The sequence below is a fragment of the Diabrotica virgifera genome, chromosome 2 (assembly GCF_917563875.1).
Source record: "Diabrotica virgifera virgifera chromosome 2, PGI_DIABVI_V3a".
Classification (NCBI taxonomy): domain Eukaryota; kingdom Metazoa; phylum Arthropoda; class Insecta; order Coleoptera; family Chrysomelidae; genus Diabrotica; species Diabrotica virgifera.
Genome location: NC_065444.1, coordinates 208,746,186 through 208,773,866, shown reverse-complemented (window position 1 = coordinate 208,773,866; position 27,681 = coordinate 208,746,186). Strand labels below are relative to the sequence as shown.

Sequence of the window (27,681 nt, the reverse complement as noted above, 5' to 3'; positions counted from 1 at the left end):
TGGGTCTCGTATTGTTTGCCGAATCTTTTAGGTACTTCCCCGGTTTTTATATTTCACCTCGAATTTAACAGTTTTGTTTCAGCGGTTGTTATTTTAATTCTTGTGAATAGTAAGGGCGGACGTAAAATAGTGATTTTAGGCGCAAGGATAAATATTAGGTACCTATGGAAAATAGATCGAAAAAAATTGATGCTATGAAACCAGAATTATTTGACGATTTAGTTACAGCCACAAAAGTAATTTCGGGATTTAGCAATGCCGATAAAAGCTTTAAATCTTCTTCATTAGCACTTCATATGGGTACCACTTTAAAACAAGTATGCGATATAATTAATCGAATGATTTTAAAAAAATCCCCACTCTTTACCTTTAAAAACCCTAATGAGGAAAAAAAGCATTCGAGATTTAAAACATTATTAGAGACCAGTTGGGCCAATGAAATTTCTTCATTGGCCCTTAAAACAATGAAAGAACGGCAATGGGAAAAACTCCAAATACTGCCGGTGACAAGTGACGTAATTAAGTTTAATAATTTTGTCAAAAATCAGGTTAAAGACAGTGCCAAAAAATTAAACAAACTTTTAGAAAAGGAGGGGAAATAAAATGACAAAAATAATTTACTTCCTTTATATAAAACCTTAGCAAAAGGAATAATGGCCCTTCTTTTAATACTAAATAGAAAACGCATCGGTGAGATTCAATACCTTGAAATTTCTACTTACAAAAGATCATTTGCGGACCCCAGTGTTCAAAAAGAAATTGCTGAAAGTTTAACTGTTTCAGAAAAACTATTGTGTAGAAACTTTAGAAGAATTATTACAGGTGGAAAAGGTAGCAAACCTGTAGCTATTTTAATTTCTCCTTTTTTAAACGAGAAAATTGAGCTGATGATTAAAATAAGGGAAAAAATAAAATAAATTCCAGAAGATAATAAATACATATTTGCAAATCCCAATTCGTCGAAAGGTTGGTTTCATGGAATAAGTGTAATTAAACAATTTGCAAAAAACTGTGGGGCAAAGGATCCCAACTCTCTAACTTCTACCAAATTTCGAAAACAGACTGCAACAATTTTAGAGATTATGGACATTAATAATACTGACAGGGAACAATTAGCCACTTTTATGGGTCATACAAAGAAAACCCATGAAGAATGGTATAGGTAAGCCAATCTTGTTAAAATGGTTTATTATTATATTAGCATAATTAATAGTTGTAATATTTTTTTAGACTTCCTCAAGATCTATACCAGACTGCAAAAATAGCCAAACTAATGATCGCTTTAAATAAAGGTGATGTTAATATTTACAAAGGAAAGAGCTTAGACGATATCAATATAGAAGAAAATGACTACTTGGAAATTGAAAACATAGAAACAGAAGTAATGAAATAAATGAAAAAGGTAGGATTAGTGTACTCGCATTGGTAATTGCCTAAAAGTTTAATAATCCATTTTTTAGAATTAACAGAGCCTACTCATTCTTGGAGTCCTAAAAGTAATTTTAGCGATGTAACTGACGAAAAGATTGAACAAGTATAGTATAGTTGATCCAAAAGATGACATAACCCAGACATCCAAAGTGAAAGTTATCCTTCAACACCAAATTATTCTATATGGTCCACACAATGTCCAGAAAAAAGTCACACCATTTTGAGCGTCGGGTTTGGGGGGAGAGGGGGGAGAAATCGGTAAATTCGTAGTTTTTTAAGTTTTTCGAAAATATTTCAAAAACTATGCGGTTTAGCATGAACAACCTTCTATACAAAATTGTTCTAAATTAAATTTGAAATAAAAAAGGCTCTATGCATAATCTTTCTAAAATGAATGGTTCCAAAGTTACGGAGGTAGTATAGTATAACTGGTCCAAAAAAGGCCTAACCCAAACATCCAAAGTAAAAGTTTTCCACCAACACCAAAATGTTCTATATGGTCCACATATTGTTCAGTAAAAATTTACACCATTTTGAGCGTCCGGTTTGGGAGGGAGATGGGAGAGAAGCCGGTAAATTAGTAGTTTTTTTGGGTTTTTCGTCAATATTTTTAAAACTGTGCTTTGGCGTAAACAATACTATATACAGAAATGTTCTACATGAAATTTAAAATAAAAAATGTTCTATACATAATTGTTATACAATCAACGGTTCCAGAGTTACGGAGGGTGAAAAGTCGAGGTTTTCGATACTTTTTATATTTTTTGGGCAATATTTATGATACAACTATACCAAAAACCCAGACATCCCAAAGTGAAAGTTATCCTCCAACACCAAATTGTTCTATATGGTCCATATAATGTTAAGAAAAAAGTCACACCATTTTGAGCGTCGGGTTTGGGGGGGGGGGAGGGGGGAGAAATCGGTAAATATAAAAACTATCGAAAACCTCCACTTTTCACCCTCCGTAACTCAGGAACCGTTGATTTTACAACAATTATGTATAGAACCTTTTTTGTTTTAAATTTTATGTAGAACATTTTTCTATAAAACATTCCTTACGCTAAAGCACAGTTTTAGAAATATTGATGAAAAACTTAAAAAAACTACTAATTTATCGAATTCTCCCCCATCTCCCCCCCCCCCCCAAACCGGACGCTCAAAATGGTGTAACTTTTTACTGAACAATATGTGGACCATATAGAACAATTTGGTGTTGAAGGAAAACTTTTACTTTGGATGTCTAAGTTAGGCCTTTTTTTGAACCAATAATACTATACTACCTCTGTAACTTTGGAACCGTTTATTTTAGAAGGGTTATGCATAGGGCCTTTTTTATTTCAAATTTAATGTAGAACAATTTTGTGTAGAGAGTTGTTTATGCTAAACCGCTTAGTTTTAGAAATATTGACGAAAAACATAAAAAACTACGAATTTGCAGATTTCTCCCCTCTCTCCCCCCCAAACCCGACGCTCAAAATGGTGTGACTTTTTTCTGAACATTATGTGGACCATATAGAACAATTTGGTGTTGGAGAATTACTTTCACTTTGGATGTCTGGGTTTGGGTCTAACTAAACCATACTACTAATAAAAATGGTAGGTAAAAGATTATTATAAACGAAGTCTTAAAAAATCATTATAATAAATGTTATAAATAAATAAAAAAAGATGAGTAGCTCCTAACCCTTAAAAGCAGTTTTCTACTTAAAAGTAACAAATAAATAATAATTATTATTAATTTGCAGAAAAAGTTTCGTCGAAGGGTAAAAGAAAGTTATTTACCGATGAAATGACGCATCCAATGCAAAATAATAAAGGTAAAGAAGTTTTAATAAGAGTATATCGAAAAAATGCATGTATTATTTTATTTCTTTAGTTACAAAAAGAAAGGAGGTGCCAACTACTGAAAAAACCGAAAGCACTTCAAATGGTAATTTCTTTAGGTAACTATTACTCTGCTACTCGTAATACAATTGTTTTAATTTAATAATATATTTATTACCTAATAGGATTTAAAAAATATTTATTCGTAAAAAACTCTAATATTATAATTTTATTTGTAAAAGGACAATTACCTGTTTTTGTTAAAATTAAAAATGCTTTCCAAATTATATAACTAATTTAGGGCATATTTTTTGTATTAATTTTTATGTATTATTTTTTTATGTATTAACTTTTTTTAGCGATTGCAAGGCACCGATGGACCGAAAATGACAAACAAACTATGCTTAAATACTTTACAAGATGCATAAAAGAAAAAAGGGTTCCGAAAAAAGCAGACGTACAGGAATTTAAAAAAAAATAAAGCTGGAGAAAACTTTAAATCAATTGATTGGGTAAAAATTAAAACGTTTGTTTACAATTCTTAGTGTAGTTTTTGTGAAGCTTTTTATTAAATAAAGTGTTTCTAAACATTTGTGTTTTAATTCGATTTCGTTTGATATATATTTTTCGGTAAAAATTCATTTAATCTAGCAAATCAGATTTTTAACAAAACTATAATTAATTAAATAGTATCTTATATTATATAAAATTATTGTGTCATAAAGTACGTTCCCAAACTCCTCTAAAACGGTTCGACCGATTTTTATCCCCCTAGATCAGGGGTTCCCAACCTTTTATGTCTGGCGACCCACTTTCTGATGTTTTTTTCATATTCGCGACCCATCCCTCACCTATGATGATATAAATGTACGTTATTCAGCTACTGTAAGAGCCCCGCCGCGACCCACCTAAAATCTGCCCGCGACCCACTAGTGGGTCGCGACCCACCGGTTGGGAAACGCTGCCCTAGATGATAAGGGTTGTCCACCCCTAAAACATTTTTTTGGACTTGTATTTTATTATCTTTTTATAATGTGGATTAAAAAATACATACAACTTTAAATTTTTTCATCGCACAAACGTTTATTTTCCAACTTAGCGGTATTAAAGAATGGCGGGAGCCCTTCTTTAATCCAATACAAAATCCCACCGAATACAACCAATACGTAATCAATAATCTGGTGAAAAGTAGCCTGCTGACAAAATATAATCAGTCCCGCGATTCTGTTTCTCGGCTACACGATTTACGCCGTCTTTAAATATGGCGGAGGACAGTCGTTCTTTTGGAATCGCGGTCCTGGCTAAAATAAAGTTCAAATGAAATTTCTTTAGTAAATTATAACAAAGCAATGTTGCCGGGTTTTGGGTCTCGCATATTATGTTTGATCAATCTGGGTCTCGGATGGACATACAGCTTACATACAGTCTACCTGTGCGCCGCCTATGGTGCGTTTCTATGAACTAAATTCCATATATATTGCGATAGCAAACAGACTTCCGAGTCCAAAAAAAAATTTTTGTTGATCAGTTTTTTTGATAAATTGGACCTTCTGCAACCGATATACACGATAAAACCATGCGAGTCCCGCTGAAGGGTCTCGCATGGTCAAAACGGGTCTCGGACGGTGCGCAGCATACGGCAAAATGGGACTCAAATTGGCGGTGTGTATGTCTATATATATATATATATATATATATATATATATATATATATATATATATATATATATATATATATATATGTGCATTTGTATCCTTTTTGCCTCCGCACATACAACAGACGTCCATCGCTCCACCAAAACTAAAGGTAGTATGTGCACATATAATGCATCATTAACCTTATTTTGATGTATAATATAAAGGCAAAGAAAGGGGGGTAAACATTTATTAACCTAATTTTATACAGTTATTTTATTTTTGTAGTTCGTGTTTGCCTCCATACACTGAACGTACTCTATGGCCTCATTTGCATATTTTATATGATGTTGCAAGTGCGGGTCCACCTCTGTAGATGTTGCCAAATTTATCGAGTTATTATCGCGATTGCTACATATGATTCATACTTATACTTAACTTTTTCGTATTTCTAGTTTGGAATTTATTTGCACCCTCTCTTTTAGTCTTTCTGCCTTTTTAATAGGTACTGTACAGTTCTTTGGTTTCTCTTTATAATCTTCGCAACTTTTTGTTGTATTTTACCTTCTCTGTTATTTTTTAACGTTATTGATATTGATAAAGATTATAAATGCGTAATCGCTTTCGCCCGGTGGTTTCCCGAGTTGTACGACCTTTTTTCGGTGATTAGCAAGCTAATTGAACTCTGTCTCAGTTCAGTTCTCACTTCTCAGTATAGTATGATTAGTTAGCGGTTAGTGTATATGTTGCAGTTAAAGTTGATTATCCAGTTGGAGTTGACTTTTCCAGTTCGAGTCGACTCAAACGGCTGGTTTTAGTAAAAGTTGATTATAAATATAAAATGAAGATTTTTATTCAACATTTACTAGTAAAAGTAGACTCCAACTAGTTAAACTATACTCTTCCCAATGCCATTTAGTAAAAGTTGATTCACACAAACAACCGATTCTAGAAATTAAATGTTACTGTATATTATGTTACTGTATTCAAATCGTGATATTTATAGTCCAGGCTGTATCGTCGCCCCCATTAGGTAAATTATTCCAGTTCGATTTTTTGCACAAACTTACTCAAAAAGAGGTCAGGTGGTACCGTAATCGAAAAATAGTTTAAACAATTCTTTTAAACAAATTCACAAAAAAAATTCACTTCGGACATTTTTTTTACATCATTAATTTGGGTCATTCGGAGCAAAAGAGGTCTTTTGTGATTTTTCTGTAAAATTTATTGTTCTCGAATTATACGCGATTTAAAATTTGAAAAATGCGAAAATGACCATTTTCAGTTAAAAATTATTATTATGAAAGTCAGAAAGTCACCAAATCAAATTTTAACGACCCCCCTACAAGGTACTGAAGAAATATTATTGTATTACTAAGCTGATATTTTTAATTATTAACAATGAGCGCTAGGAGCGTATTGAGGCGGCTGTCAATGAGAGTGCGACTGAGATGCACCATTGGACGGTCGGAATGGAGGATCTTACTCGCACTCACATTGACGGCCGCCTCAATACGCTTTTAGCGCTCATTGTTGATAATTAAACTTAGTAATAAAATAATGACAAAAATTTCTTCAGGATCTTGTAGGGGGGGGGGGCTTTAAACTTTGATTAGGTGACTTTCTGACTTTCATAATAATAGTTTTTAATCGAGTTATTAAGCCTTAAAAATGGTCATTTCGCATTTTTCAAATTTTAAATCGCGTATAACTCGAAAACTATCAATTTTAGAGAAAAATCACAAGAGACCTTTTTTGCCTCGAATGGTCAAAATATTATAAAAAAATTTGTCAGGAGTGAAATACTTAGTTATTTATAAAACGGTTCATGACTTCAGTTCAGTGTCAAAACTTTTTTTGTAATTTATTGCTCACATGTCATCACCATGACAAGGCAAAAGTTAAGGATATTTGATTATATGAAAGTGTGCTAAAAAACAGTGCGAAAAAGTAAATCCCATTTAAAATACATTACTTCAGGCACACTTTAAACCCTTCATGTACTGCTATCTATATTTACAATTTTCACACAATAAAAACTTATACATAATATGAGGTAGAGTAGATAAGAATTATTTTTGTGAATTTGGTAACAAAAATTGGTTAAACAATTTTTCGACCGCGGTACCGCCTGACACTGTGTATTTGTTTATAAGGATGTATTTGTTTGAGTAAGTTTGTGCAAAAAAATCGAATCAGAATAATTTACCTAACGGGGGCGACGTTACAGCCTGGACTAATAAGTAGTTGAAACGGTCAAAACAAAGAGACGCACACTCATCAAAAAATGCACTTGAGATTATACTCGTATAAATTGTATAATCTACTTTTACTAACAAGAGTTAGGAAGAGTCAACTTCAACTAGTAAAAGTTGATTTAAATTTTTCAAATCAACTTTTACTGCTCGTTTCAGTTGGAGTTGACTCGAACTAGGAAAAGTCAACTCTAACTGAGAATCAACTTGAACTGTAACATATACATTGTATAAATCCTAAATCATACTTTACAAAGTTTATACATTATAAATCATGATTCGGGAGTGTTCCTCGTAACATTCAAGTATCTTGATTTGTTTATTTCTAGTGCATTTTTATTGTGATTTTAGTATAGTCTGAATTACGTCGGTGCGAAATGTGTACTGATTTTTTTCTTTTTCTTGATACTTGCTTGCAGAATTACGCAGGACGCTTACCAAATGGCAAAGATGTCAAAAATACTTGTGTTATTTGATAAGGGCCAGGGCCTTCAATATAAAGGAAAGTCATTAGATTGATATCGATCCTACCAAGGATTTGGTCGAAGCATGTGTTATTCCGATGATGACAGTCTATCTGAGCCACCAAACGATCGACCAGATAATTATGTTAGTGAAGACAGTGAAGCATTGGATAGGGACAATAGGTATAATAGCGATAATGAGACAACAACTAAGCAGAAAAAGTGTAAGGAGAAAGATTGCAATAGTTCAGGTATGATTAAAAAGAAGGCGAAGAATAACAGAATACATTGGACAGAAGAACAGAAAAAATTGGTTGTCATATTTTAAAGGGCATATTAAAAAAAAATTCACCAAAAAAAGAAGAATGTCAAACATTAATTGATGAACAACCCATCCTATTAAAAAATTTAGATTGGGTTAAAGTAAAAACTTTCGTCTATAACAACTATAGAAAATAATATACAAAATACGAAAGACTAAAACACAGGGTCTTCCGTACATAAAGTAAAATCTTAAAGGAGCTAATAAGATACATCGAGACAAGATTTTTTATATGAAACTCAAATATTTTAAAAATAATTAAAAAAACAGTAGTATGTAACATTTTAGAAAGATTTTTTTTTGTCATTTGACTATCACTTTCGTATATTAAAATAAAGGCTCGTCTTTATGTGCTTTATTCACTCTTCTATGATAAAGTGTGTATTTGAAAGTGTACTAGGCGTTTGCGGCAGGTTATTTACCTACCTACTTATTCTAGATTACTGAATTTTCTATTTTTTTACTTCTACAGTAGTTTTTATATTAGGCAGCAGATTACTTTCTTGACATGTTATAGTTTTATATTTTGTAAACTATATTATACTTCATTTCTTTAGTGTTTAAGTAAAGTTGTTAAAATTTAGATTATGTTTTTTAATCTTAGCATCGGTAAAAACAGACCATTTATGTCAACCTAGCAAGGAAGCTTCGAAGTAGTAAATATGTAGTTTCATATGCCTGGGGTCTCTAATAACATACGAGGAGGGTGTTACGTAGAAGGTTGACTTTTGCAAGAACAGCTGTGATGAAACTGGAAACAATTTGGAAAAATTCAAAATTCAATCATAACATTACGGATAGAAATAAAATAGATGCTTATGAAATGTGGGTATACCGCCGTATGTTAAGAATATCTTGGGTTGATCATCGAACTAATGTATCGATACTATAACAACTCAAAAAGTAAAAGACATATTGCCTTAACAAATACAACAGTGATATTTGCAGTATTTTAGGAACATTACTAGAAGGGCACGATGGAAAATTTTTAATCGAAGGTAGAGTTAAAGGAAAAAGATCTAGGGGAAGATCTCCAAGCCGTTGCGTTGGGTGGATCAAACAGAAACCCTGATTAACCACGGGTTACATGACTCCGAACAACTAGCCCAGTACAGAGAAGGATGGAAAGAAATCGTAAAAAACTATAAAAACCTAAAGGTGTCACTAACTCCCAAAATGGATTGCCGGGATTGGGACGGAGTGAGCAAGGGAGCTCGCATATTTATTCACAACGTAAAATTTTGTCAGTGCGTGTAGCAAATTTTCGACACTTTTACCACTATTAGTTGTGCGCGCGGATGCTTTTAGATAAACCCAACAACGTACAGAAGTTCCGAAAAAGCTGTACGCATAATATGAGCATGATTAACATCAAAATAAAGGAATAAGAATAAGGACAGTGTTAATAAAACATAAAACAATTGTATGGTACGTTTAGTACAAGAAAAGTATGACTCATAATAATTACATCACTATTAAGTGCTATTACTATTGAAAGCCATGTACGCGAAAAGAAAGTTAAATTTTGTCCTTTTAGACTTTCTAATTTAAATCACGGGCCCTATTTTATAAATAGATAAAGATAGATACCTACTTAGGATCTGATAAATTTAAGATTACCCCGAAGTTATACGAATTTAGTCAAATGCAAACTTACATAAAATTTTCTATTACGGTGAGAAAATACAAATATTAGCGTTGCAGTGTCTTATATCTAGCTATTCATAATCATTGTGTATCAGGTTCCGACTACATTATGCGATTAAATGATTGCGATGTTGCCACTACTAAGAGGCGAAGTGAACCGGTGGACATAGCGTATATATCGGAGGCGCCCACTACCTTCGGCTAACGACAGAGTATACGCGTGTAACAAGCTGCGCCTCTGACGCCAGATACGGCGAACTAAAATGTATATCGATAGACGTTAATGACTCGATTTTACCTCTACTTAAAAAATTGGCAAACGCCTTATAAAGACGAGTTAGCAAATAAATGCACAAGAAACATGACTGTACGTGTTCGCCTCCGATTTCGGAGGCGAACTCGTAAAATCGGAGGCACACTCAAACTTAGGATGTAGCAATCGGAGGTGTATGGGTAGCAAATGCACATATATATATATATATATATATATATATATATATATATATATATAAAATAGATGAAATAGAGAATGTGGAAAAATCCCCTTACGAACAATTCACACATCCACCATTTCGGGCTGGGAAAAATTTTTCGAATAGAATCAAAGATCCAAACACCAGTTCTTAGAAATGTGTTTCGCCCTCTTCAACCTCTCTGGGCTCGTCGGTAAAGACAAGAGGTTGAATATCTTTAGACATTTTAGAAACACATTTCTAAGAACTGGTGTTTGGATCTTTGATTCTATTCGAAAAATTTTTCCCAGCCCGAAATGGTGGATGTGTGAATTGTTCGTAAGGGGATTTTTCCACATTCTCTATTTCATCTATTTGATTTCGTACGAGTGGTCGTTAAACCAATAACCTTGGATCTTTGGTTCACTGAGTGTGTTTCAAAGATCTACATCTTATGTTTTTATATATATATATATATATATATATATATATATATATATATATATATATATGTGCATTTGTATCCTTTTTGCCTCCGCACATACAACAGACGTCCATCGCTCCACCAAAACTAAAGGTAGTATGTGCACATATAATGCATCATTAACCTTATTTTGATGTATAATATAAAGGCAAAGAAAGAGGGGTAAACATTTATTAACCTAATTTTATACAGTTATTTTATTTGTGTAGTTCGTGTTTGCCTCCATACACTGAACGTACTCTATGGCCTCATTTGCATATTTTATATGATATTGCAAGTGCGGGCCCAACTCTGTAGATGTTGCCAAATTTATCGTTTAATTATCGCGATTGCGACATATGATTCATACTTATACTTAACTTTTTCGTATTTCTAGTTTGGAATTTATATGCACCCCCTCTTTTAGTCTTTCTGCCTTTTTATTAGGTACTGTACAGTTCTTCGGTTTCTCTTTATAATCTTCGCAACTTTTTGTTGTATTTTACCTTCTCTGTTATTTTTTAATGGTATTGGTATTGATAAAAATTATTAATGCGTAATCGCTTTCGCCCGGTGGTTTCCCGAGTTGTACGACCTTTTTTCGGTGATTAGCGAGCTAATCGAGTGACTAAAATTAAAAATCTTATAAAAAAATCAACTAAAAAGCAAAAAATAAACAAAAATTGAAAAAATCTAACACATTCGTTAAAGATAAGCGTGGGGCGAAAACTGTTTATTCGATGAACACGCTCCACGCTTTTCTTTGACGAATGTGTTAGATTTTTTCAATTTTTGTTTATTTTTTGCTTTTTAGTTGATTTTTTTATAGGATTTTTAATTTTAGTCACTCGCAACTAAAGAAAAGCGTTTCTTAAAAAATTTTCTTTTCATATTTTTTATTTTTTAACTTATATATTATTGTTCAACTTATACAGTGGCTCACGGTAAATATGGTCATTCGTTTGAAATATGTTTATTGCAAAAAATATTACATTATTATACAGGGTGAGTCACCACTAACGGGACGGAAGATTACAGCGAAATGGTAAAAGATTTGAGAAAAATTTAAATTGAATAGTTTGTAAGTTGATAAAATCTACATTTTAAAATTATTTTGGAATATGCAGGGTGCGCCAATAAATGGCGGCGTATCAAAGTTATATTTTTTCTTATGGAACACCCTGTATTTTATTGCATTTTTTTAATTATCCGCAAAAAATAAGGTATAGTTTCATAAGGTTTCCCTATACCTATGTTCAGAGTGTTCTGAGTTATGTTGACTTTTCTTAAAATGTGAAGTTTAAAAAAAGGCTTATTCTCAAGTTATTTAAGAAATTATCAGAACATTACTTTTACATCTAAATAGTTGGATAATGGTTGAATGTATTCCATGATTAATTATTATACATTTGTCTACAGGGTGTTCAAAATTTACAGTTTCATTATTGGAGTATTCAATGTGTCATATGATTCTTATTTTAAATGGAACACCATGTATATTAATAAATAATTATACTAAACAAATTTACCTCTTTCGAATGGTATATGGATGTCCTATACCTAGGTGTCATAGTTTTTGGGTAATTTACAATTATTTAAATTCTTAATCTGTAAATCGATTTTAAAACAAAAAATGTAGTTAATTAATGTCATTGTATGACATTGTCAGTTTATGACAGTCTGTTTTGGTAATTATCAAAACTATAAACATCCGTGTATGAAATTCAATTTTTTTTTACTTAAAAATGGCTTTGGCAGGGCCAATTACATTCAAATTTAATTGTTCCTAAAAATGAATAATCACGCTATCCATGAAAGAGTAGACATGCTACTTTTCGTTTGGGAATATTTTTAAAATTGTCTCTTAGGTTCTAAAGTTTACGCTTAAAAGTATCCTGATAGAAGACACACAAAAAGGACGTTTTTAAGAGATTTCTCGATAGATTCTGTGCTAATGGTAATGTTGCATAGATACGAAAAGTTAAATAAAAATAAACCATTTATTTTTGATGACGTTAACGAACTTAATGTACTGCTTTCTGTTACGGAAAACCCAAATACTAGTACGAGAAAAATTTCGGGTCGATTGGAAATCAGTCAAACGAGTGTATGTACAATATATAAGAAAAACCACTATCATCCGTATAAAACTCAACTACAACAGCATTAGACAGAACAGGAACGTTTAACTTTTCGTTTATAGACTTTAGAATTTGGAGAAGATCCTGATTTTTTTAAGAATTTATTGTGTACAGACGAATCTACCTACCTTTCATAATAATTGTCTAGTTAATAGACAGCTTTCACTTTATTATGATACAGGAAACAAACATTTTACTGTTGATCGCCAACACCGATGAAGTGTTAATGTTTGGGGCAGTATTCTGAGCGAGTACGTTATCGGCCCATATTTTGTTGACGAAAATCTGAATGGAGCAACTTTTTTAAATTTCTTAAAATAAGTTTTTTGGATCCTTCTTAAAACCTTCCACTTAGCGTGCGAACAAACATGTGGCTCCAATTGGACGGAGCTGCTGCTTATTTCTGACGTTATGTTAAGAACAACCTTAACATGAAATTTAGAAATAAATGGATAGATAGATTCGGTTCATATATTTGGCCACCTAGGTCACCAGGATTGACCAAGTTGAATTTTTTTAAATGGGGTTATATTAAAAATATTGTAAATGCTACACTTCCTACCCTACTACCTCAGATGATATTTTTATGAAATTAAGAATTTCGAACGTTTTTGCTTCTATAGCACCAGCTATATAAATAATGTGCTATATAACAAATCATTTAAAATCGCTTGTTGTATAAACATTTTGAATGTGTACCTATTACATAAGCGAATAATATCCATGGTGTTCTGTAACTGTAAATTTTGAACACCCTGTAAATAAATGTGTAATAATCAATCATGGGATGCATTAATTATAAGATTATTACCAGACCGTATTGTCATAAAATGACAATGTCATACAATGACATTAATTAACTTCATCTTTTGTTTTAAAATCGATTTACAGATAAAGAATTTAAATATTTGTAAATTACGCAAAAACTATGACACTTAGGTATAGAACATCCATATACCATTCGAAAGAAGTAAATTTGTTTAGTAAAATTGTTTATTAATATACATGGTGTTCCATTTAAAATAAGCATCATATGACACATTGAATAGTCCAATAATGGAACTGTAAATTTTGAACACCCTGTAGACAAATGTGTAATAATTAATCATGGAATACATTTAACCAATATCAAACTATTAAGATGTAAAAGTAGTATTTTTATAATTTCTTAAATAACTTAAGAATAAGCCTTCTTTTAAAACTTTACATTTTAAGAAAAGTCAGCATAACTCAGAACACTCTGTACATAGGTATAGGGAAGCCTTATGGAACTATACCTTATTTTTTGCGGACAATTAAAAAATGCAATAAAATACAGGGTGTTCCATAAGAAAAAATATAACTTTGATACGCCGCCATTTATTGGCGCACCCTGTATATTCCAAAATAATTTTAAAATGTAGCTTTTATCAACTTACAAACTATTAATTTAAAAATTTTTTCAAATCTTTTACCATTTCGCTGTAATCTTCCGTCCCGTTAGTGGTGACTCACCCTGTATAGAGTGCGCTGGAATAAGTGTTACCCCCCCCCTTATTAACTTATTTATTTTTAGCACATAAGCAAAACGCTTGGACAGGTCGATTTTTAAAATAAGCATAGTATACTATAGCATCAGTGTTTCGAACTTTACGCGACTCCTCTTCAGGTGATCGGCATAACTTCGAGTTTTTTAAATGGGCAAGTACATTATGTGACACGTCATTTAAAAGCATTTGAAATACTGATTACAAAAATATATAATACTTTAATCCTATTTGAGAGCGTAGGCGCAAAATTTCGGTCGAATTATTTTCAATTGCATTCATTTTTTTCGAATCCTGAGAAAACTAATAAGTCTTTTTTTAAAATATCGAGGGTTTCCCTAAGAACTTCTGTAATGTTTATTTTAATAATTCACAGGGGTGAGAAGAAGAGAAAATTTTGTCTGATTTTTAATTTCAAATATATTATTCAAAAAAACTGTTTAGTCTAAGGGACTTTCAGCCCTCCGTAATAATTCTGCGTTTGATCTTTTCAAAAATACTTAATAGTTTCCTCAGAATTCGAAAAAAATAAATCAGTTTAAATAGAATTTGATCGAAATTTTGCGCCTACGCTCTCAAACAGGAGTAACGTATACAATTTTGTAATCAGCATTTCAAAAGCTTTTAAATGATGTATCACATGATGTTCTTTCCTATTTAGAAAAGTCAAAGTTATGCCTGTCACTTGAAGAGGGATCGCGTAAAGTTCGAAACATTGGTGCTATAATATACTATGATTACTTTAAAAATCGACCTGTTCGAGCGTTTTGCTTATGTGCTAAAAATAAATAAGTTAATAAGGGTGTAACACTTATTCCAGCGCACTGTATATAAAAAATTAAAATTTAAATTAATAAACTCAATGTGGTAATACAACTTTTAACATATATGTAAATAATATTAAATAAATTAAACAAAAGTCTTCCAACCACAGCAATTTTTAAAAAATTGTGTATTTGTTAATATACTAATGCTCACAATAAAAATCGTCAATCTCCACTTTATTATAATATTAACACATAATATAATATAATAATATTATATTACCACAATATAACAGTAGTTCCTTTGAGCTACGACAGTTTTAAGCCTGTTTGGATCAATTATTGATTTCACTAATTTGTTTCAATATTTAGGATTAATTTTACTTCATTCTTCTAGAAGAGCATTTTTATATTAATGTCTTATATTTTATATTAATATCTTCTATATATCTTCTATCTTTTATCTTTTATATTAATATATGTATCTTCTATCTTTTATATTAATATTTTATATTAATATCTTCTTTTATTATTATTATTATTGTGAATATCATGTTAACGGATCTGAACTCAATAAGGAAAACTAAATTAGGAAATAAATTATTAATTGCATTTAAGTCAGATGATTTTGTCGGTGTTTGAATTACCTACGCTAAATTATATAATAGCCATTGTTTAACAATTTGTGCGGAATGCTTTGAATTGTTATCAATGTAGAAGACAAAACTATCTATAATACCTAACTTCTAGACGCTTTTATTTAAATTTGTTTTCAATATAATATTATGGTAAAATTTGCTCTCGTCAAGAAAGAGCACATGTTTCAATTTTTGCATTTTAATTTTTCCGTTATTTTGACTAATGTAAGGTTACTTCCGAGCTTGTTATACCTACCATGAAAGTTTCTTTCGTAATATCCGTCGGATGTTTTCAGGATGAACAATCTTGTTTCAGCACGTTTGTACTTCAATAGTACGCTTTAGTGCATTAATTCTTGTATCATTTTTTATTTTTTATAGAAATCCATCGTTCCTTGCTTATAGTTAACTTTTTCGTGTTTTTATTTTTTTATTATGTACTGCACTGTTGTTCGGCTTCTATTACTTCTAAACATTCACGTTTAATGATGACGTCTACACTATTTGCAGTTATAATAAAGCACTTTTACTTACTAACTACAAAACAAATACATGAAATAGTATCGACTGAGCCTCTTTTGCTTAGGGGAATTCCCCGATATCCCGATTATGACGATGTTTGTTAGTATTAGAATTAACAAATACTCTAATTTTTTAAATTTGGTGTAGTTGAGATTACTTTTTGTTTAATTCCTTTTCATATTATTTACATTAAAAGCTGTGTTTCAGTATCGAGTTTGATTAACATCAAAATAAAGGAATAAGAATAACGACAGTGTTAATAAAACATAAAACAATTGTATGGTACGTTTAGTACAAGAAAAGTATGACTCATAATAATTACATCACTATTAAGTGCTATTACTATTGAAGGCCATGTACGCGAAAAGAAAGTTAAATTTTGTCCTTTTAGACTTTCTAATTTAAATCACGGGCCCTATTTTATAAATAGATAAAGATATATACCTACTTAGGATCTGATAAATTTAAGATTACCCCGAAATTATACGAATTTAGTCAAATGCAAACTTGCATAAAATTTTCTATTAAGGTGAGAAAATACAAAAATTAGCGTTGTCTTATATCTAGCTATTCATAATCATTGTGTATCAGGTTCCGACTACATTATGCGATTAAATGATTGCGATGTTGCCACTACTAAGAGGCGAAGTGAACCGGTGGACATAGCGTATATATCGGAGGCGCCCACTACCTTCGGCTAACGACAGAGTATACGCGTGTAACAAGCTGCGCCTCTGACGCCAGATACGGCGAACTAAAATGTATATCGATAGACGTTAATGACTCGATTTTACCTCTACTTAAAAAATTGGCAAACGCCTTATACAGACGTGTTAACAAATAAATGCACAAGAAACATGACTGTACGTGTTCGCCTCCGATTTCGGAGGCGAACTCGTAAAATCGGAGGCACACTCGAACTAAGGATGTAGCAATCGGAGGTGTATGGGTAGCAAATGCACATATATATATATATATATATATATATATATATATATATATATATATATATATATATATATATATATATATATTGATACAAGTATCCATGTGACTTCCAAAGTAGATTCTCGTAATACGTTGTTACTTCATATATACCGTTATGACTTCCGATTTCGGAAGTCACAACGTTTTGCCTATATTTTTACGAATTTGGCTACTAGATGGTATCAGAAGGCTTATATTAAAAATTTCGCTGGAAGTCATATCGTATCTAACATACTCATAAGATCAGATTTTAGTTCGACGGTATATCACCAGCGCTAGTGTCGCTCCCGTGCTGCTATACAGGTTATGTACACAACGCGTAGCGTCTTCGGTATACCACACCGCTCGGTGTGACTTCCGTTTTTTGGCAACCCTGTGTAACGGTTTCCAGACATTTATCTGTTGTAGATTCGCGGTCCTAATCGTACTTAGTGTTTTGTGTGCCTTTTGTTTTTAAACATGAATAATAGCAGATCTGCTTTACTTTTAAAGTTAGCCTTAAATGAAGGTACAATAAGTGATTATATATCTCTATAATTATATATTTTCTGTACTTATTTCAATCTATAATATTTACTTACTTATTTACTTATATAAATTCATTTTTCTCGTGTTTTTGTTTACTTCCTTTTTTACAATGAACTTCTAATTTAATCTACACTCACCAGCACGAAAAACGGGCACCCTAAAAAAATGGGTAATTTTTGATGTCTCGTATCTCCCAAACCTTTGGTCCGATTTAAGTAATGTTTTTAATATGTTATAGCCTTATTATTTAACAATATAGCTATGATAACATTGTTGATAGACAGGTAAATTTTCATTGTATACCGGGTGTACCAATCAAACTGGGTTTTTTTCTCAATTTTCACAACACCCTGTGGAATATTCTAGCCTTTATAAAATATTTAAATTAAAGCCTAACTATAGCTCCAGGTTTTATTAACATTCTGTTTTTTTATTCATTCGCTTACGTTGGATAATAAAAAAGTTAAGGACTTTAACAACTAGCCATGTTCTTTATCGATATAGGTGTTTCTAAATATAAGTGCGACAAATTTTAAGGGGTAATTTCTGCATGAAAAAATAATGATCGTTTGGCAAAATAATTTTATATTTGCAAGCATTTGCGGACATAGCTTTATCAAGTAAACGATCATTATTTTTTCATGCAGAATTACCCCTTAAAGTTTGTCGCACTTATTTAGAAACACCATGTATTGATAAAGAACATGTTTAATTGTTAAAGTCCCTAACTTTTTTATTATCCAACATAAGCGAATGAATAACAAACAGAACATTAAGAAAACCTGGGGCTATAGTTGGGTTTTAATTTCAATATTGTATAAAGGCTAGAATATTCCACAGAGTGTTGTGAAAATTGAAAAAAAAAACAGTTTGATTGGTACGCCCAGTATACAATGATAATTTACCTGTCTAGAAACAATATTATTACAGCGATATAGTTAAAGAATAAGGCTATAACATATTAAAGAAATACTTAAATCGGAGAATAGGTTTAGGAGATACGAGCCATCAAAAATGACCTATTTTTTGGGGTGCCCGTTTTTCGTGCCGGTGAATGTATCTATTAAATAATCTAAATTATTTTTAAAAATCTTATTAAAAGCTTAAATACAAGAAATGTAGGTAAATGTTCTCATTTAACGAAATTTCCGAAAATTGTGTATTTTTTTGACCCAAGTAGGCTGAAAAATCGATTTTATAGTTATTGTTATTTCGAAAGTAATAAAACGTGTAAAAATTACAAAAAAATTGAATGTACAATTACAATTGAATGGAATTAAATACACGATAAAATGAATCAAGAGCGATAAAAAGTTTAAAGTAATAAATTCTAGTAATAATATAAAATACAGTAAACTCTCTCTTAAGGGGGTAGGCGCAAAATCTCTGTCCAATGCTATTTAAATACATTTATTTTTTTCGAATCCTGAGAAAACTAATACATATTTTTTAAAACATACACCCAGAATGAAAGATAACATTATTACGGGGGACCGAAAGTCCCTTAGAATAAAAAAAAGTTTCTTTTGAATGAAATATTCGAAATTAAAAAGCACACTAACTTTTCTCTTGTTTTTTCATCCCATTATCTTTATTAAAATAAACATATATTAGGTATATAAGTTATTAAAATAAACATTATATAAGTTTTCAGGGACTTTCTGCCCTCGGTAATAATGTAAGCTTCCATTCTGCGTTTAAATTTTTCAAAAATACTTATTAGTTTTCTCAGAATTCGAAAAAAATTAATGCATTTAATTAGCACTGGACTAAGATTTTGCGCCTATCCCCAACGAGCACCTCCTCTATACGGACGGTATTTAAAACAAAATTCATTTGCCGATATATTGAGCCTGTACTCTTCCGGACAATCCCTTAAAATGATGTGTACCTAAATGAAAAAAAAAATACATAGATATTTTTTCCAAATATTTTAGAATACAAAACTACAATATTTATATTTTATTATTTCAAATTAACACAGAGATGACAACGATTGATATTTGATAACTCTTTACCTTATCAGCAGTAGGTAATAAAAATCTGGTTCTAGTGTGGGATCCGTCATTAAAATATTTTGTGTGTCGGTCATTAAAAGAAATGTGACACCATAACGCGTTGCTCTAATAATACTTTAACATTGATATTATGTTGTGACTAAAAATGTTAACGGAATGTCTGCTTGGCAAAAGAAAACATCGGCACAATATCAATTTTCTTCTTTGATATGTTACCTATGTGTTTGCCAAATTTCATGTCAATCTTAAGTGGTTTTTTAAAATTTATGGGTTTTGCAATATTTTACCGTCAGCGAACGGACTAATAGAAGAGGATCCGATATAAGGCCGATCTGCATCGATCTATTTAATGGATAACAATAATTATTGGATATGTAATTTAGTATGTTAACAATTATAAAAAACAAGGGGTGCATGATCTAATTTTTTTCTGACTATAATCAATAAATAATTAATAAATGACTTTTATCTACTCTATGTCATATTATAATATATAAATTTTTAGTTTGTGAAAACTGTCATTATAGATAGCAGTGCTTTAAAGTAAGCATGAAGTAACAATGTATTTTAAATGGGATTTACTTTTTCTCACTGTTTTTGACACACTTTCATATAATTAAATATTCTTTCTTAACTTTCGCGTTTCATGGTGATGACATCTTCTTTTTCTTCAAGTGCCATCTCCGCGAAGGAGGTCGGCAATCATCATAGCTATTCGGACCTTGGAGACGGCTGCTCTGAAAAGTTCGTTTGATGTACATCCGTACCATTCTCTCAGGTTGCGCAACCACGATATTCTGCGTCTCCCTATGCTTCTTTTTCCTTGAATCTTTCCCTGCATAATGAGTTGGAGCAAGTTGTATCTCTCTCCACGTGTAATATGTCCGAGATATTCCAATTTTCTGGTTTTAATTGTATTTAAGACTTCCATTTCTTTATTCACCTTTCTCAGAACCTCTTTGTTTGTGACGTGTTCTGTCCATGATATTTTTAGAATTCTTCTATATACCCACATCTCGAATGATTCCAGTTTTTTCATTGATGCCGCATTCAAGGTCCAAGCTTCCATTCCGTAAAACAGAGTCGAGAAAACGTAGCACCTAGCCAACCTTATTCTTAGCTCTAACCTTAGATCTCTTGTGCAGAGCACAAGAGAGGTGATGACATAATGAGCAATAAATTACAAAAAAAAAAAATTTGACAGTTTTGTGGTTAGAAAGAAATTAGAATTTTTATATGTCACAGTTCTAAGAATTGTAGAATAGAAATGAATTCCAGTGACGAAGAGTTACAGTATTTTTATTTGTTTATCGTAGATAAAATATTGTATGAAATTGTGCGTGAAGTACTTTTTGCGAACTTACGCGATGTATAGCACTCACTCCGTTTCATAAATAACTATTTTCATATATTAAAAAAAAATGTTTCGACCCGGGTAGATATTATTCCAGATTTTCAGATTTGGGCACAGAGTTGGATTGTTGGGGCATATATGGAGAGCAGGTAGCGCAACAACTATAAACTCAATTTTACAATGGAGACCCGGAGTTAGAAGGAGACGCGGAGGAACTAGAATAAATGGTTACAGGAATTAAAGGAAGATTTATATAGGGCAGGAATTAGAGACTAGCAGAAAAACAAAAGAGGATAGAAAGAAATGGAGAAGCATAGTCAATAGTATCGAGTAGCAGATTGGGAAAAATCTGCTCGAAAAAGATGGATCTAGATAGCTTTTTAGCGGGTAATCCCCACCTGGAGGGTTTAGCCATTTAATTTTTTATTACATATTATTATTGGTACATCAAAAATTAAAAGGACGGTGCCTGTAATAAAATCTAAAATATTAAAATTTTCTATAAGTTCAAATTTATTTATTAACATTTTTGATATAATTTTCATAAATAAATGACTTACTATTAACACTTTTTTAATTAATTCCAATAAATCCATTTTACAGCAATAATAATATATTAGTATTTTTGTTCAAATAAATATCAATCATATTATCATAAATAACACAGGTTTACAAAAAAAACTAAATTTCGGACAATTTGACGAAACCATATGACAAGGGGGTTTTTGGAGTGGCTGATCACAAATCCGGGGTCTGCTCACCTCTATCGCGTCAGGTAAAGGTCATTTCAAGGTCAAATCAAGATAAATCGACAGTCGCTCTGAAAAAGTATATTAGGGGGTTCTTGGGGTCGCTGAAGATGAATCCGGAGTCCGCTGACCTCTATCTCGTCTAGTTCAACGTCATTTTAAGGTCAAATCAACATAAATTGACACAATTGCTCTGAAAGTATAGGGAGTTTTGGGGTCGCTGATCATGAAAACTGCGGTCCGTTGAGCTCTACTACGTCATGTAAAGGTCATTTCAAGTTCAAATCAGGAGGAGTTAACAAAATTGATTTGACCTTGAAATGGCCTTTACCTGACGTGGTTGAGCTCAACGGGCCCCAGTTTTGTGATCAGGGACCCCAAAAACACCCTAATATACTTTTTCACAGCGATTGTGTTGATTTATCTTGATTTTACCTCGAAATGACCTTCAGCTAGACGTGATAGAGGTCAGCGGATCCTGGATTCGTTATAAGCGACCCCAAAACCCTCCTAATATACTTTTTCAGAGCGACTGTCGATTTATCTTGATTTGTCCTTGAAATAACCTTTACCTGACGTGATAGAGGTTAGCGAACCCCGGATTCGTAACCAGCGCCCCCAAAAACCCCCCTAGTCATACGGTTTCGTCAAATAGTCCGAAATGTATTTTTTTGTAAACCTGTATAATCAAAAGAATATCAATATTTTAATTTAAATAGACAACTTTAAAACACAGACAACTGTATTCACAGTAAAAGTTTCAAAAGATCACACATTACGCTCAAAATAGGAGGTAAATCTAGCAGACGAGTCGTTGTGACTTCCAAAATATGACAACACCGCTGGAAGTGACAACGCGCCTTGAACTACCCTATATATGGAAGCCATAACGTATGCTGTACGCTTCGGTATATACGTATATATATACAAAATTTATTTTGGTAAATCCTTTCCCCTCAATAGGTAGACCCATTTTATAAGCCCCCCTTTTACCAAATACACAATTTTTAAAAAATAATTCCTAGTAGAAAAGGTGGAAGTCGGACAGCCTCTTCTGTATACCGGAAGTCACAACTTAACGTGCATCAATATATATATATATATATATATATATATATATATATATATATATATATATATATATATATATATCTGGTAGAGTCTCACAGTTACTACTCTAAGCAGCAGATGAAAGCATACAAAAGCCTTCAGGTACATAAATATTTTACAGCTGGATTTGTTTTTAAAGTTGGAGTAAAGTTGAAAGTCACGAGCAACAACTTCATAAGTACCTACAAGAATATTGAGGAAATCCAGCTCCTCGATACTACTGGGCAAACTAGAAGATTGAAGAGGACAAAGCCTTTTGAACTAGTTTGAGTGATTGGTGATAGTGAAAAGCAGAGCACAGTGCTTGTGTGCCTGTGTATGTAAGAATAGTGCACGATCTTGTTAGATTAAATAAGAGACGCTATGGTGTAAGCTCTTCATTTTAAGGAACAGTAGTAATTTAGGTTAAATTAAAATTGCTCATTGGTCAGTTATGACCAGATTGTAATTATTGTAATGTATAAGTCAATACAATGAATCATCATCGTAGTGATGATTATATAAAAAAAAAGAATGTGTGTACTTTGTACGCACGTAAGAAGTTATACTTCTATTATATGATTTCAACGAAATCAATATACTTTAAACAGTTTCTCTACTACTTTCCAAAATTTTTATGAAAACAATACCAAAAATTAAAAAAATAAAAGAATAAAACACACACAAACACATTGAAAAATGCCACAAATGACTTCTGAACAATAATTGTTGCCAAAAATTTTAATTAAATACGTATTTTCTGAAAAAAAAATATATAGTAATATACTTACAATCATAAAATCTATAAAAAAATAAAAAAATGATATAACTTGCATTGGGCTTGAACCTACTTCCCGTGTGCATATTTACAAATGCTCCTATACTACGGCACCAGAGTGCCGAAATCGGTTAGCCTTTGAAATACACTATTATGCTACAAACCCTCATTGATTTAGGCACCTATTAAATTATAAGGCATCTATTAAATTATTAAAACTAAGTTTTTATTGCAATTAATATTATTGTAAGTAGTGTATTTCAATTTATTGTATTCAAATAGAAATGTCGAAATTGCAATAAACCTAGCATACTTAAGAATGTTTTTTTTACCCTAAGCCGAGAAACGAATAAAACAATAATTAAAAAAAACGCCAATGAATAAAAAACAAATAAATATTTTTTACTTTTATTTATTTATAAGTACAGATATAATTACTCGTATACAGTGCGTCTATAAAGTAACGCATAAATTCATTATTAACTAAATAAACAACATTATTAGAAATTACCAAAACAGGTCGATTTTTGATTTTAATTAATGATATTTTGGCATATATATCATATTAGTGACGTCATTCGTCTGGACGTGATGACGTAATCGATGATTTTTTCAATAAGAATAGTGATCGTGTGATAGCTCATTTGAAAGGCAATTCAATTCTCTATTCAGTAATATAAACATTAAGATAATTATTTATAGAGGGTATTCAAAAACATTTTTTTTTAATTAAATTGATTGACAGAAAAAGAAGATTTTGCGTAGTTTATTTGATTCAAACTACAGTTTACTGCTGTCAGAAAACAGCAATAAAATGTTTATTTCAAATATAAACATTACTTTTTGCTTAATTTTAATGTTTAAGCTGCCACCCACCTGCCTCTTGACATTTTAAACATTAAATTTAAGCGAAAGGCAATGTTTATTTGCCAAATAAAAAAATTTATTTGTGTTTTATCACAGCAGTAAAATGTATTTTTAATTAAATAAATTACGCGCATTCGTCTTTTTGTGTCAATTAATTTAATAAAAAAAAATAGAACACCCTGTATAAAAAATTATGTTCATGTTTATATTATTGAATAGAGAATTGAATTGCCTATCAAATGAGCTAGCACACGACCCCTATTCTCCTTTAAAAAATCATAGATTACGTCAGCACGTCCAGATGGATGACGTCACTAGATATATATATATATATATATATATATATATATATATATATATATATATATATATATATATATATATATATATATATATATATATGTGCATTTGTATCCTTTTTGCCTCCGCACATACAACAGACGTCCATCGCTCCACCAAAACTAAAGGTAGTATGTGCACATATAATGCATCATTAACCTTATTTTGATGTATAATATAAAGGCAAAGAAAGAGGGGTAAACATTTATTAACCTAATTTTATACAGTTATTTTATTTGTGTAGTTCGTGTTTGCCTCCATACACTGAACGTACTCTATGGCCTCATTTGCATATTTTATATGATATTGCAAGTGCGGGCCCAACTCTGTAGATGTTGCCAAATTTATCGTTTAATTATCGCGATTGCGACATATGATTCATACTTATACTTAACTTTTTCGTATTTCTAGTTTGGAATTTATATGCACCCCCTCTTTTAGTCTTTCTGCCTTTTTATTAGGTACTGTACAGTTCTTCGGTTTCTCTTTATAATCTTCGCAACTTTTTGTTGTATTTTACCTTCTCTGTTATTTTTTAATGGTATTGGTATTGATAAAAATTATTAATGCGTAATCGCTTTCGCCCGGTGGTTTCCCGAGTTGTACGACCTTTTTTCGGTGATTAGCGAGCTAATCGAGTGACTAAAATTAAAAATCTTATAAAAAAATCAACTAAAAAGCAAAAAATAAACAAAAATTGAAAAAATCTAACACGTTCGTTAAAGATAAGCGTGGGGCGAAAACTGTTTATTCGATGAACACGCTTTTCTTTGACGAATGTGTTAGATTTTTTCAATTTTTGTTTATTTTTTGCTTTTTAGTTGATTTTTTTATAGGATTTTTAATTTTAGTCACTCGCAACTAAAGAAAAGCGTTTCTTAAAAAATTTTCTTTTCATATTTTTTATTTTTTAACTTATATATTATTGTTCAACTTATACAGTGGCTCACGGTAAATATGGTCATTCGTTTGAAATATGTTTATTGCAAAAAATATTACATTATTATACAGGGTGAGTCGTACACTAACGGGACGGAAGATTACAGCGAAATGTTAAAAGATTTGAGAAAAATTTAAATTGAATAGTTTGTAAGTTGATAAAATCTACATTTTAAAATTATTTTGGAATATGCAGGGTGCGCCAATAAATGGCGGCGTATCAAAGTTATATTTTTTCTTATGGAACACCCTGTATTTTATTGCATTTTTTAATTATCCGCAAAAAATAAGGTATAGTTTCATAAGGTTTCCCTATACCTATGTTCAGAGTGTTCTGAGTTATGTTGACTTTTCTTAAAATGTGAAGTTTAAAAAAAGGCTTATTCTCAAGTTATTTAAGAAATTATCAGAACATTACTTTTACATCTAAATAGTTGGATAATGGTTGAATGTATTCCATGATTAATTATTATACATTTGTCTACAGGGTGTTCAAAATTTACAGTTTCATTATTGGAGTATTCAATGTGTCATATGATTCTTATTTTAAATGGAACACCATGTATATTAATAAATAATTATACTAAACAAATTTACCTCTTTCGAATGGTATATGGATGTCCTATACCTAGGTGTCATAGTTTTTGGGTAATTTACAATTATTTAAATTCTTAATCTGTAAATCGATTTTAAAACAAAAAATGTAGTTAATTAATGTCATTGTATGACATTGTCAGTTTATGACAGTCTGTTTTGCTAATTATCAAAACTATAAACATCCGTGTATGAAATTCAATTTTTTTTTACTTAAAAATGGCTTTGGCAGGGCCAATTACATTCAAATTTAATTGTTCCTAAAAATGAATAATCACGCTATCCATGAAAGAGTAGACATGCTACTTTTCGTTTGGGAATATTTTTAAAATTGTCTCATAGGTTCTAAAGTTTACGCTTAAAAGTATCCTGATAGAAGACACACAAAAAGGACGTTTTTAAGAGATTTCTCGATAGATTCTGTGCTAATGGTAATGTTGCATAGATACGAAAAGTTAAATAAAAATAAACCATTTATTTTTGATGACGTTAACGAACTTAATGTACTGCTTTCTGTTACGGAAAACCCAAATACTAGTACGAGAAAAATTTCGGGTCGATTGGAAATCAGTCAAACGAGTGTATGTACAATATATAAGAAAAACCACTATCATCCGTATAAAACTCAACTACAACAGCATTAGACAGAACAGGAACGTTTAACTTTTCGTTTATAGACTTTAGAATTTGGAGAAGATCCTGATTTTTTTAAGAATTTATTGTGTACAGACGAATCTACCTACTTTTCATAATAATTGTCTAGTTAATAGACAGCTTTCACTTTATTATGATACAGGAAACAAACATTTTACTGTTGATCGCCAACACCGATGAAGTGTTAATGTTTGGGGCAGTATTCTGAGCGAGTACGTTATCGGCCCATATTTTGTTGACGAAAATCTGAATGGAGCAACTTTTTTAAATTTCTTAAAATAAGTTTTTTGGATCCTTCTTAAAACCTTCCACTTAGCGTGCGAACAAACATGTGGCTCCAATTGGACGGAGCTGCTGCTTATTTCTGACGTTATGTTAAGAACAACCTTAACATGAAATTTAGAAATAAATGGATAGATAGATTCGGTTCATATATTTGGCCACCTAGGTCACCAGGATTGACCAAGTTGAATTTTTTTAAATGGGGTTATATTAAAAATATTGTAAATGCTACACTTCCTACCCTACTACCTCAGATGATATTTTTATGAAATTAAGAATTTCGAACGTTTTTGCTTCTATAGCACCAGCTATATAAATAATGTGCTATATAACAAATCATTTAAAATCGCTTGTTGTATAAACATTTTGAATGTGTACCTATTACATAAGCGAATAATATCCATGGTGTTCTGTAA

At 31.4% G+C, this 27,681-nt stretch overlaps 1 protein-coding gene and 1 long non-coding RNA gene across 10 annotated transcripts in view; one reads left to right on the top strand and one right to left on the bottom strand.

Moving 5' to 3' along the window:
* LOC114337170 (AMP deaminase 2) overlaps nt 1-27,681 on the bottom strand; it is a 270,969-nt gene that overhangs the window by 73,695 nt on the left and 169,593 nt on the right. The gene's annotated exons all lie outside the window — the stretch shown is intronic.
* On the top strand, nt 2,845-3,645 carry LOC126879794 (uncharacterized). The gene is made up of 3 exons (XR_007696270.1): nt 2,845-3,251; nt 3,311-3,364; nt 3,618-3,645. It is a non-coding gene; the product is annotated as an uncharacterized LOC126879794 (long non-coding RNA).